Genomic DNA, 12,605 nt, shown 5'->3' with positions numbered 1-12,605 from the left:
GAATTTCAAAGAATCTCTGCTGTGACAAGCATGGAGGTCTTCAACAGACCCCCTGCTGTCATAGTAATCGATAGATGACCCATGATTAGGTCATGGGTGTCCCAATGTTAGCTGAAAATAGATGGTGACTGTTAAATCCCACTGTCAGAGTTTTATAGCGGGATTTAACAGGCTAACAGTTGCAGGTTGAGTTCTGCTCCACCCAAATTTGTTTGTGGCAGGTCCTGGCTAGGCTATAACACACCCCGTCAGCCTGCTCCATACACTTACTTTTGACATGTACCCTACATGTACAGCAGATGATGTGAAGGGGTTAATAGAGTCCATTATGCAGCAATGATGACTTAATTCGGTTGTGTAAGGAAGAAAGCCTAGAGGCTGTACTGTATCAAGGATTGGTGAGTTGTCAGCTGATATTGTCACTTAGCACTGTGACTGTCAGCTGTATCAGCTGATCTATAGGGACAACATATGTCAGACCCAACCGATCTGATATTAAAAAGCTTTCCTACAGATAGATTAGCAATTTCATGTACCCAAAGAATTCCTTTCATTTATTGTAGGCAATTTCAACTAAACTGTACAGCAAATGAGATGTACTGTAGATACATCTCTTTTTTAACTCTTGAAGAGCAGTAATGTTCCCTGATAAATTCCTTTTACTAGTAGGGTGATTTGATGCATAGAAATTTTTTTAATTCCACAATTTTAAAGCATTTTTCTTGGCATTTTTGCCTCATAAAATAAGTTAACACTGTAGTTTTAAGGAATAAAAACTGAAATAATGTCTAAATTAATTAATAAAACATCGACCAATAAAGTTGTAAAAAACACATAAAAATTACAGTTTTTGAAAGTAAAAAAAAATACTTTAAATCGTTAATGTCTTTTAATTATTAATGTCTATGTAGATTGCATTGTATTTTCTGAGATAGAAAGAATGTCCTAAGCTATAATACAGTTTTGATTGCTTTTCCCATTCCTTTAACATATTTAATCGTATGAACGTATATCTTACCATCATATAAAAATAAACACCAGACAATAGACACTGATTGAAAAATATCAAAAGGATAAAAATCAAATTTGAATATCAAGATTTTCTATATATGCAATAGCGTTATCATTTACAATATAGAAATCCTTCTTGTCACCATGGTAGAATCTTAGGGGGCACTCCTCAACAATGTGCTGGATAGTTTGACGATCTGCTCCACAGTCACAGGTCGGAGAGTCATATTTTCCCCACTTGTACATAAAATCTGCACAGACGCCAAAGTTTGTTCTGATACGATTTAGAGTAACCCATGTTTTCCTTGGTAGATTGAAGTCTGGTGGAGGGTTTTGTAAATTAGGGAACATTTGGGGATCACCGTCTACTACATTGACCCAACATTCTTGCCATTTCTCCTCTAAATTGAAGTCTTGTTCATGCAAGGTGATTGCAGTTCGGATGGGTGGGTGTCTTGATTTCAATCGTTGTATTGTAACATCTCTGATATTTTGGTGTATTGGAAGTTTTTCATTATTTCCTACTTTAGTGTATTCTTTAAGTAGGAGCTTTTGTCTTCTTAGATTTGCGGGTGCGATATGACTCAGCACAGGTAACCAGTGAACAGGTCTAGGTCTAATAGCACCAGATATTATACGCAAAGAGTTGTTCAGCTGAGTGTCAATTAAGTTTACATGACAGCTATTTAACCATGCTGGAGCACAGTATTCTGCAGCAGAGTACACCAGGGCAAGAGTAGATGTTCTCAAAACAGATGTTGCCGAGCCCCAGGAGGATCCACAAAGTTTCTGAATAATATTATTACGTGCTTTCAGTTTCTGTGCCAATTTATCCAGATGGGATTTAAAAGTTAGACTTCTATCAAGGGTTACACCTAAGTACTTAGGATTTCAATTGTGTTTAGCAGATTGGCCTTCAAATTGTACTTTAAGTTCAGTCTTGGCACTTGCATTGTGTAAATGAAAGCAACAAACTTCCGTTTTTGATGGGTTAGGTTTTAATCTCCATTGTCGGAAGTACTTTCCCATTACACTAAGATCTTTTGTAAGAACATCCTCTGCTTCCTCCATTGTTTTGCTTACCATAGCAAGTGCCCAGTCATCGGCATCCTTTAACATAGAAGACTATGCAGTGGATTCAAGCCAAAGTCTATAAAATATGCTTTGGTGTAATACTCTATAAATATAAGCACAGGTAGAAATATATAAATATTGTTATTATTTATGAAAATCTAGAATTCTTACCAATGAAGTTGTGATAAAGGGATTGCATCTTTCGAAACATGATTTAACTTACATGTTGTGTAACTGGAAAAGAAACTTTGATCTCTTACTGTAGGTTAGACAAAATCCAAGCTCACAGCCTTGCTAATTTTTAATGTTAGATTTCTTCAAACTGTCAGATGGATTTCCCCTGTTGCAGGTAAAATTATAATGAGCCTGATTCTGCCATTCCTAATTAGCGTAGCACTGATACATTTATAAAATATTTTATATGTTAAACAACACTAATGGTACATCATACAACCTTTTTAAAACTTGTGTACCAGTGACCTGAAATAATACGAGCCTTTGATGTACTTTTTCATATTGTTATACTTAAAAAAATGCCTTAATATTTCTTCCAATTTAAAAACTACGTGCAACCTTCTAAATATTTATTTTTAAATATAACTTGCTTCTAAAATGCCAAATTAGGCTATTATGTAAATTGGTTTCATAAAAAAATTCTTCTATTTACTTTCACCGATTTTGTAAGATCATTATGTAGCTTTTGCAAATAGGTTACAAATCAATTAGCGCTCTTATTCCTGTTCCTGATGGCTCTTTCAGGGCTATCCTGCCTTTTCTTAGGGCTAAAGATAGAAGCAGAATGAGAAAGTGGATGTTTACAGCTATCCACAGCGTGAAAAGGGGGAGAAGAATTACAGTGCTATGTTATAACTATTTTTGTTACTTGGAGTTCCTGTGATCGTGCTCCATATAGGCGAGGTGATCTATTTCCCCCCTTTCTTGGCTGAAGTTTAATACTTGGATCAGCCTACAACATCTTACATATCAGAAGGCTTGACGATAAATGAAGTCTCCAAGTTATAGAGATATGATCCCATAATTAAAACACATTGTCAAAATTATGTTAACAATATATTTCCCACAAAAACCTAATTTCTCCAATAGGTAATTTCCTGATCACACAATATTTTTAACTGAAAATTTTGTTTTTGCTCGTTGTCATTGTAGGGACTAAATGTAAGCATCAAGCTATGAATAAAGTCTCAATATTGGAAAAAAAACCTTAAAAAATATATATATACTAAATGACATATTTGCACTTGTAAATATTTTACATGTATGGTACTGTGCAATAGCTTAAGTACTTTAAAGAAGATGTGGAAAAAGGAGGAAGCCCCAGCCTCTTGCCATTAATAGAGGTTATTTGTGCCACCTAATTTGCTCCACAAAATAATTGGGGAACATCATAATACTGTACTTATGGGTCACCCAGGTTGTAAAACAACCTCAGACCTGCTTTCTCTTTGATTTTGATGGCTCTTGTTGCATCAGGATGTGGTTGACTATATATCTGCTTTCAGTATTTGCACACGTTTCAAGGTAATGCATACTTGTCTGTCGGGATCTCTCCTGCTATTGGCTATCCATAATAGACCATGGATGCATTTATCAATGAATTTCATTACTGACTTGCCTTTGTCGTTGACAAAGTCTGTGGTTTTAGTACTTGTGGATAGGTTCAGTAAGATGGTACATTTGATCGTGTTATCATCACTTCCCAATGCCAAGACTTATTCAGGCTTTCATCAATGAGATTGTGAAGCTTCACTGGTTCCTTCTGATTTGGTCTCAGGTTGGGGAACCCAGTTTGTTTAAAAAATTTGGAAAGCATTTTGTGCATGACATGGGGGGGGTTGTCTTTCTCTTCTACCTTCCATCCTCAATCGAATGGGCAGACAGAGTGCATAAATCAAATTTTTTAAACTTACCTGTGGTTCTTTGGCTTCGAGAACTATGAGAAATGGGCATCTTACCATTGGCCAAATTTGCTTTAAACAATCATCACCAGGAGTCTACTGGCAAGTTACCATTATTTGGTGCATATGGTTTTCATTTGTAGTTTGGTACCTATGGTGGTAGAAGGGCATCAGGAGTCCCTGAGGAGGAGCATTTTGCCTCATCGCTCTCTTCTGTATGTCAAGGGGTTCAGAGTAATTTGAAGCTGATGGGAGACACATACAAACATATGACTGACACAAAATGCTTGCCAGGTCATTCCTAATTACGAATAACTTTGTGTGGTTGTCTACCAGGAATATAAAGTAGTAGATTCCTTCATGGAAGTTGGGACCTAGGATTATTGGTCCCTATAAAGTTTCCACCATCATTACCCCAGTAACATTTCATCTGGAGTTACCTCAGGCTCTTAGAATCCACAATGTGTTCCACAGGTTACTCCTTAACAAGTATGTGATACCTTTGGAGCTGTCATCCTTGCCACCAGCTTCAATCATGGTTGATGATAATTTAGATATTCAAATAGATAAGATTGTTGAGATTCATTTTTTACTTTGTTCCCTTCAATACTTAGTGCACTGGAGGGGTTACGGTTCAGAAGAGAGGATGTGAGTTCCAGCATTGGTGTGATCACCACAAGATTGGTTTATTCATTTCATACCTTCCCATCTCGATAAATCTGGTCCTAAGTGTCCGGAGACCTATCATAAAAGGGGGTGCTGTTACAGATGTGTCACGCGTGACAGACTGTCCTGTGGTATCTGGCTGTAGAAGATTGCAGGGTTTGGCTACACAAGCTGCTCCTTGACTTTCCATTTTTCCTTGCTTGGGGTTTATCCCTTTCTCTTTAGAACTCTGGGAATTTCCTTGTCTTTTAGCTGGTAATCTTTGACATTATCCTTTTGTATTTAAATACTCTAATTTCCCCAAATTTCCCCATGTTCTTTGCTGGTGATAGACTTAGAAACCTACACAGGCACTGGATGCAAGCAATCAGCTTGTATTCATCTGAAGAAACTGTGTGGTTCATTGCTGCATCTCTCACTGAGTCTTCCTGGACATAAGTTGTTTATGTGCTTTCTTTTATGTGTTCTCCCTGTGTCTTTTTTAGTGCTTTGTGAGGTTGACTATGCATTCATCCCATCCATTCCATATGTAGGGCCCAGTTCTAGGTTCAGTTAGGGTCAGGTATCCTGCTCAGTGCATAGATGTGGAACTTATCTAGGGTGATCAAGGGAGCCAGAAGCAAGCAGAAGGTTTGGTCAAGGATCACCATCTCCCTCATCCCTAGATGCAGGGGTTCCTTCCTTCCCTGTCGCCATATGCATGGTACTTCAATATACCTAGCATGACAACTACAGGCCACCGGGGATAGCTAAAGATATGGATGAACTCTTTATGCATCAGATTACCAAATTCTCAAAAAAATATGACATAGTGATCATGTGAGATTTTAACTATGCAGACATTTGTTGGATATCTCTCTCAGGCAAAAGTAGCAAGTCCAGCAAATTCTTATCCTCTCTTATAAACAGGGAGGAAATAGCTGAAGAGGTTAAGTTATCTGGGACCCCAGCAGGCAGTGATCATGCTGTCATAGAATTGGGGATAGTTAGAGGAGGAAGACTTGTGAAGACTCAGACTTCAAGTTTGGATTTCATAAAGGAAGATTTTAAGGGACTCAGAAAGAGGATAGGAGGCATCTAATTGATGTCCTTAAGGACAAAAATGACCAGAAAGGATGAGAAATTTTGAAACATGAGATTCTTAAAGCACAATAGTTAATAATCCTTAAAAGAGGGAAGAATAGGAAGAATTTAACTAGACCATAATGGATGAACACAGAACTTGAACATTTGCTAAAAAGGAAGAAAGAAATTTTTATCAAATAGAAAAAGGGAGGCATATCTAAGGAAGAATATACTGCAGTCTGCCATACCTGCAGGACATGCATCAGATTAACCAAAGATGATAATGAATTAAGGCTTGCAAGAGAGGTCTAAAGCAATAAAAAAAAGCATTTAGGGAATATGTCAAAGGTGAAAGAAACGTCAAAGATGTTATAGGAATTTTACAGGATGAAAATGGTGAAGTGGTAAAAAACAATGTAGAGAAGACTGAACTTTTAATTTCTTATTTTGTATTCTTTCTCTCAGAAAGTAAATGTAACATCATCTGATCTTCACTGTATTGAAGGAATATCATAATCCAAACTATCTATAACCAGAGAGATTGTGAGAGAACACTTAGCTAATGTAAATACATGTAAATCTCCAGGTCCAGAAGAATTATACTTCCGAGTACAGAAAGAGAAGCAGAGGAAATTTGTGAACTATCTTCCAAAATCTTTGAAAATTCTTGGAGAAGAGGAGAAGTCCCAGAAAACTGGAAAGAGCAATTGTTGTTGCTATCTTCAAAAATGGGCAGAAGGTGGACCCAGGGAACTATAAGCCTGTGAGCCTGACTTCTATACCAGGAAAGATCTTTGAACAAATTATTAAACAACATGTATGGAAGTACCTGGATGGGAATGAAGTGATTAACCAAAGCCAGCATGGGTTTGTAACTAATAAGTCATGTCACACTAACTTAATTTCTGTCTATGACAGAATCACTGTCTGAGTGCATCAGGGAAACACAGTAGATATAATATATCTTAACTTCAGCAAAGCATTTGACAAATTATCTCATATTATCTTTTTTTTTAAAAAATGACCAAGGACAGAATGGACAAGGTAGCTTTTAGGTTGATTCATGACTGGTTTCATACCTTGTTGGTGATCCAACACAAATAATATTCATTAATGGTTGTACATCCACCTAGAAGAATATCTCAAGTGAGGGTGATCAATGAATAGAACAGGCTCCCATAAGGCCTCTTTCCCACGTCAGTGTCTCCGGTACATGTTTGGGCCGTTTCCTCACGTACCGGAGACACAGGCATATGTAGACCCATTAAAATCAATGGGTCTGCACTCATGTGCATGTTCTGCCATGGACCGTGTGTACGTGTGGAGCATACATGTGCCCGTGTGCTCCACACGTAGACATGTCCGTTTTTCTCCGGCATCACAGGTGTCTCACGGCCCGCATACGGACCACACAGAGGTGTTCCGTGTGACACGCACCGGAGAAAACACACGTGTCTGCGAAAAAAATTACAAATCTTTACTCATCTTCTCCAGCCCTGCTGTCTCTGCCGCTGTTGTCACTTGCTTCCGACCGCCGCTCAGTATGCTCATTGCATATTCACTTCAGTTTGTCTGGAAGCAGCAGCAGCAGGGAGTCAGCAGGACCGGAGACTGTAGATCAGCACCACGGACAGCAACGCCAGGGACAGGTGAGCAGAAAGTTCCCGTTCTCCGTGTGTTATCCGTGTTCCCTGAACACACGTGTATCATAAACACGGCTCACGGATGGCAAAACGGCACCTTTGACACATCCATGAAAAACGTGTGTGATTTTCACGGACGTGTGAAAGAGGCCTAAGAAGTAGTGAGTTTTTTCTTCAATGGAAGTCTTCAAAAAGAGACTGGACATACATCTGTGTGCGATGATAATGTGAATACTTGTTTGGGCAGAGAGTTGGACCAGATTACCTTGGAGATCCCTTCCAACTTTACCATTCTATGTTTCTATGACATCTATCGGATTATCAAACCTTACACAATTATGGTCAATACCTGAAATCTCACCAGTCAATACTTCCAAGCAGAGAAGGTATGTACTTCAGAATCGTTTTCCCTCTCCATAGCCAAAGGGTAAGTCCCTCTCTCCTGTAAAATGTAAACTTTTATGTTTAGCAGGTTCCTTTCTTTATTTCCTGTAATATGTTAGCACTTATGGTCATTGGGGTACTTTTTTCCTGTCACTCTCCTGTAGAGTGTAACCTCTTTTGGTCAGAAGTGTCCTATCTCTCTCACTCTCCTGTGGAGTGTACGTGCTTATAGTCATTGGAGTTTTCTCTTTCTCTCACTATCCTGTAGAGTGTAACCTTCTATGGTCAGTAGGTTTCTTTCTTTTTTTCTCCCCTCTAACAAATAAAAGTTGTACAGTATTAAGATTGATGCAAATTTATTCACTGCAAACCAAATTTTGGGGGAAAGTTTGGCACAGTAAAAAAAATTTGAACTTTAAATCTGCTTTTCTAGTAATTAATAGTGAAACCTATGCACACACATATATATATATATATATATATATATATATATATATATATATATATATATATATATATATATATATATATATATATATATATATATATATATATATATATATATATATATATATATATATATATATATATACTGTATATTCTTTTCCATAGCAATATTAGTTCTACAATGTTAAGCAAAATATACAGATATACAGTATGTCAGAACAGTATTTTCATCCAGGACACAATACCTGACTATGTTGTCAGCAGAATTGTGCATAAAAAAAGTAATTGCTTAACATATGATAGGACAGTTTACCTACTTTGTTCAAATTTCCAATAACTGGATAAATCAGACATTAAGTTTAAAATAAAGGAAATCTGTTTTGTTGGAGTTATAATAAAGATAATATAGCCATATCATATGTTTCCCCCAGACAGTAAAAAGGAAGAATTTGCTCATTTTAAATGAACGTTAAAGGATGAAGAATTGGCAAGAGGTTTTGTAAGTTTTGTTGTTATAGTTACAATAATGCCCTGAGAATTCATTTATTTTGAAATGCACTTGACATTTTAATTTAGTACTATGTTTTGCTTTTGTTATACATGCAGACCATGTAAATGAGAAATGACAAATCAGCTTTGAATGTGAATTTTAACCTTAGTGATACTAGAACAGCTTTTATGGAAATGTTCTTTGGAAGCTCTTCCAGGAGTATGTTAGCTGTATTTTAATCTAGGTTGAATTTGCACATAGAAAATGCAGGATTCTTTACAGAATAGAAGCTTCTGGCTTGTACAGAATGAAGATGAGGGAATAGACATTATGAACTAGTGTAAAAGCTCCTATCTTGGCAAGTCCACAAGTATTTAAGAGCTGGCTATAGATCTGAGAAATCCGCACTAGGGGATTGTACATAATTCAAACAATTCCCCTAAAAATATTGTGACACAAACCATTGAGCTAGTTGTAAAGAGTAACTTAGTTCTATGAATTTACAATTCTGAGAATCATATTTATAATGAACACCAAACATGAACATAATTAGTTCCAATACACCATGAATGAATTGCTGACAATTTTGTCTCTTTGGTCACAATAACAGCTCTCAAACGGTTAAATTCAAAAATGATACCCAATTACTCATGGTGACATAAACAGAAGAAGAAGCCTAACTATCAAACTCAGGACAATGATGATTGGGGCAGGGACTGAATTAATGACATCCTGTGTCTATTTTTGAAATATTAAAGGTAAAAGTTTCTAACCTTAATGAGTTAATATTATAACTAGGGATGATCGAATATCACAAATATTCGGCAATATTCGGCTTCGCGAATATCTGACGAATAGGCCGCCACTATGCGAATATTCGATGCGCAATATAAGTCTTTGAGGAGCCCGAATAGTTGCTATTTGACAACTATTTGGGTTTTACATAGACTTACATTGCACATCAAATATTTGCAAATCGTCAAATAATGGCGACCTATTCGGCGAACATGGGTATTGCCGAATATTTGTAGTATTCAATCATTCCTAATTATGACACCAATACAATGTATAAGGAAAGAACAGAACTGAGAACTAGCTGCCAATGAAAACATTGATAGGGGGATTTTACTTAACAGTGGATGAAAAAGTAAGTTATTTTTTGGGTATTTCAAATAAAGGTTTGATTTTTAATTAATTAAACTAAGTAACTGCTCCAAATACCACATTTTCATTCTTTCTGGAAAAGTTTTCTTTAATTTTAATACACTTCTGTACCAGAGTTATGCTGATCCCCCAAAAATATTCGCATTTTTCCTTCAACTTGATTTGCATTTACTACAGAACATCTGTCATAATGAAAAAAAAGCAAATATGTGCAAAACTCTGGCACTACTGGATTTTTTTTATTTTGAATTAATTTAAGCATGTTCTGTCTTTATTCTACAAATGTTACTGGTGGACCCTTGAATCTATGATACTCAATGTTGCACATTTTTTGCTGATTCTTAAAAAGAGCTTGAACGGTCCACAATGAATCCCGAGTATGCGCTATAATATTTGCATGAGAGAGACCTGGCTGATGCAGTATAATTACCTTGTGTATTGTTCTGTGCTCAGTCTTGCTATGATGTAAAATCTGTTTCATGTTAAACTGTCTTTCACAACTTCACCTTTTTAGTAGAATGTGGCAGCTTCATATCTAGTTTAATGCCTCTAACACAGTTTATTCAGTTTCAGTTAATAACTTTTTCACTCTACATATGTAAATTATGATAAATTATATGTTTGATATAATTGGTTACTTTAACATCTGAATATAAGAGAATTGAGGGTATTTTGAATGGAAACGGTGGTCCCTCCTAATATTGACTTGATATAACTCTGTCTTTTGTTCACTTACTTTGCATTTTATTAATTGATAAAAATTAACTATCACATCTATTTTTTAAAACATTTCTACTTTATTGCATTTTTCAACACATGCTTAAATTTTTTCCTAAATACTACTCTATATATCTGTGTAGAGTATGTATCTTTCATTCCATATACTGGATAGTTATTCTTTTTTTTCTTTCCTTTCTTTCTCTTTCTTTCTTTCTTTCTTTCTTTCTTTCTTTCTTTCCTTCTTTCTTTCTTTTTTGTCTAGCTGTTTGTGAACTTTGACATGTTACTTGTACAGTGACAAGCAAAACGGTAACAAAGTTTTGAACTTTTGACTTTCAGGCTCCATATCTCACCATCCACTACACTTTTGGGCATGAGATTATGACTATTTTATAGACAGTCATCATGACTATCTCATACATAAATTTGACTTGCAACTAATTAGAACATGACTAGTTATGCATATTCTTGACATGTAATTCCTTTGTTACTGTTTTGCTTTGGGTGATTGTTTTTTTTTCTTCCTTTATATTACAAATTACAATTTGCTCTCACATTCCCTAATAGCTCAGTGTTTTATTAGGTTGATTTCCAAGCAAAAGGTCACTGGTTCAAATCAAGTAGCAGCCATGAAGCTTTCCAAAGTGAATAGAGACAGCATCCTCCTGCTCATCGGTAGCAGGCTCAGGGCCATTAAAATTGCCAAATTTCTTTATGTGAGTGCTAAGACAGTTAGAAGAATACAAAACTAAATCCATTAAGCCATTCAAAAGCTATAAGGTGGACGTCCAAGCAAAATATCGGAGTCAACAACTTTGCTCATCACAAGTCCTTTCAGTTCTTGTGCAACAAACAGGGATTGGCGGTGGCTCATATGCTTTATAATAGTAGAATCACACATGTCCATGCAAGTGCTGTGCGACGCACGTTACACAAGTCAGGAATGGTGGCCCGAAAAAAGGTGAAGAAGCCTTGACTTCAATATCACAAGAAGCGTTTGCTCCAGTTTTCAAAGAAGGACGAATGTGGACAGTAGAAAATTGGAAATGGGTGATTTGGAGTGATGAGATGAAAATTAATAGACTAGGCTCTTATAGGTTCAACTTGGTCTGGGAAAAACAAAGGAAGATGGGACTAGCGGATCGAGAAATTGAAGAATCTGTCAAGTTTGGAGGAGGAAGCCTGATGGTACGGGGTTGCTTCACAGCCAAAAGCATTGGATTCTTCACCAGGATGAATGGTTGTCTCAAAGCTTAGTAATATGTGAATATTATAAAACGTGAGTTACTTTATATGCTTGAATAATATTGGTATAAAAAGGACAATATAGTGTTCTAGCAGGACAACAACCCAAAGTATACGTCGAGATAGGTGACGAAATGGTTCAGTGACAATTAAGTAGAGGTGCTGGACTAACCTCCACAGTCTCCAGATCTTAATCTAATCAAACACTTGGGGTTAGAGTTGAAAAAAAAAGCTGTATACATACCCAAGTGAGTCGCCCATTATGCATCAACATTTGGATAGAGTAAAAGAGACCTGAGATTAGATTTTGGCTGAAACATACTTGAGTCTGATCGAGAGCATGCACAGAATTTTTCAGACAGTATTGAAAGCCAAAGGTGGATTTACAAAATACTAACACAATAATAAAAATGTAAATTTAAATTTCCAGGAGCTAAACAGTAACAATGCAGTGACATGACACAAATTTTCATAACTAATCATATGCTAAAAAGTTACAAGTCAAATTTAAGTATGAGATAGCCAAGATAATTGTCTATAAAATGAACATAGTCTCACTTTCAAAGCTGTAGTGGATTGTGAGATATGGTGAATGGAAATAAAGATATTGTTACCCTTTTGCTTGTCACTGTATGTATTCTATTTTACTCTGCTTTATACTACGTTAACATTTGAAGGTGATATGCCTACATTTTTTAAAAGCCACTTGTGAAGTGTTATAACATAAAGAAGAAAAAACAGTACTTTCCTCTCGAAATGCTTATCACTTCAGATATGCTC

General features: G+C 36.3%; 1 protein-coding gene across 1 annotated transcript in view; it reads right to left on the bottom strand.

Annotated features, from left to right (window-relative positions):
- Nucleotides 1-12,605, bottom strand: part of IL1RAPL1 (interleukin 1 receptor accessory protein like 1) — a 2,286,687-nt gene that overhangs the window by 1,126,911 nt on the left and 1,147,171 nt on the right. The window lies entirely within an intron of this gene.

Source organism: Anomaloglossus baeobatrachus, chromosome 2, assembly GCF_048569485.1.
Source record: "Anomaloglossus baeobatrachus isolate aAnoBae1 chromosome 2, aAnoBae1.hap1, whole genome shotgun sequence".
Classification (NCBI taxonomy): Eukaryota; Metazoa; Chordata; class Amphibia; order Anura; family Aromobatidae; genus Anomaloglossus; species Anomaloglossus baeobatrachus.
This window is presented reverse-complemented; position numbering and strand designations above follow the sequence as displayed.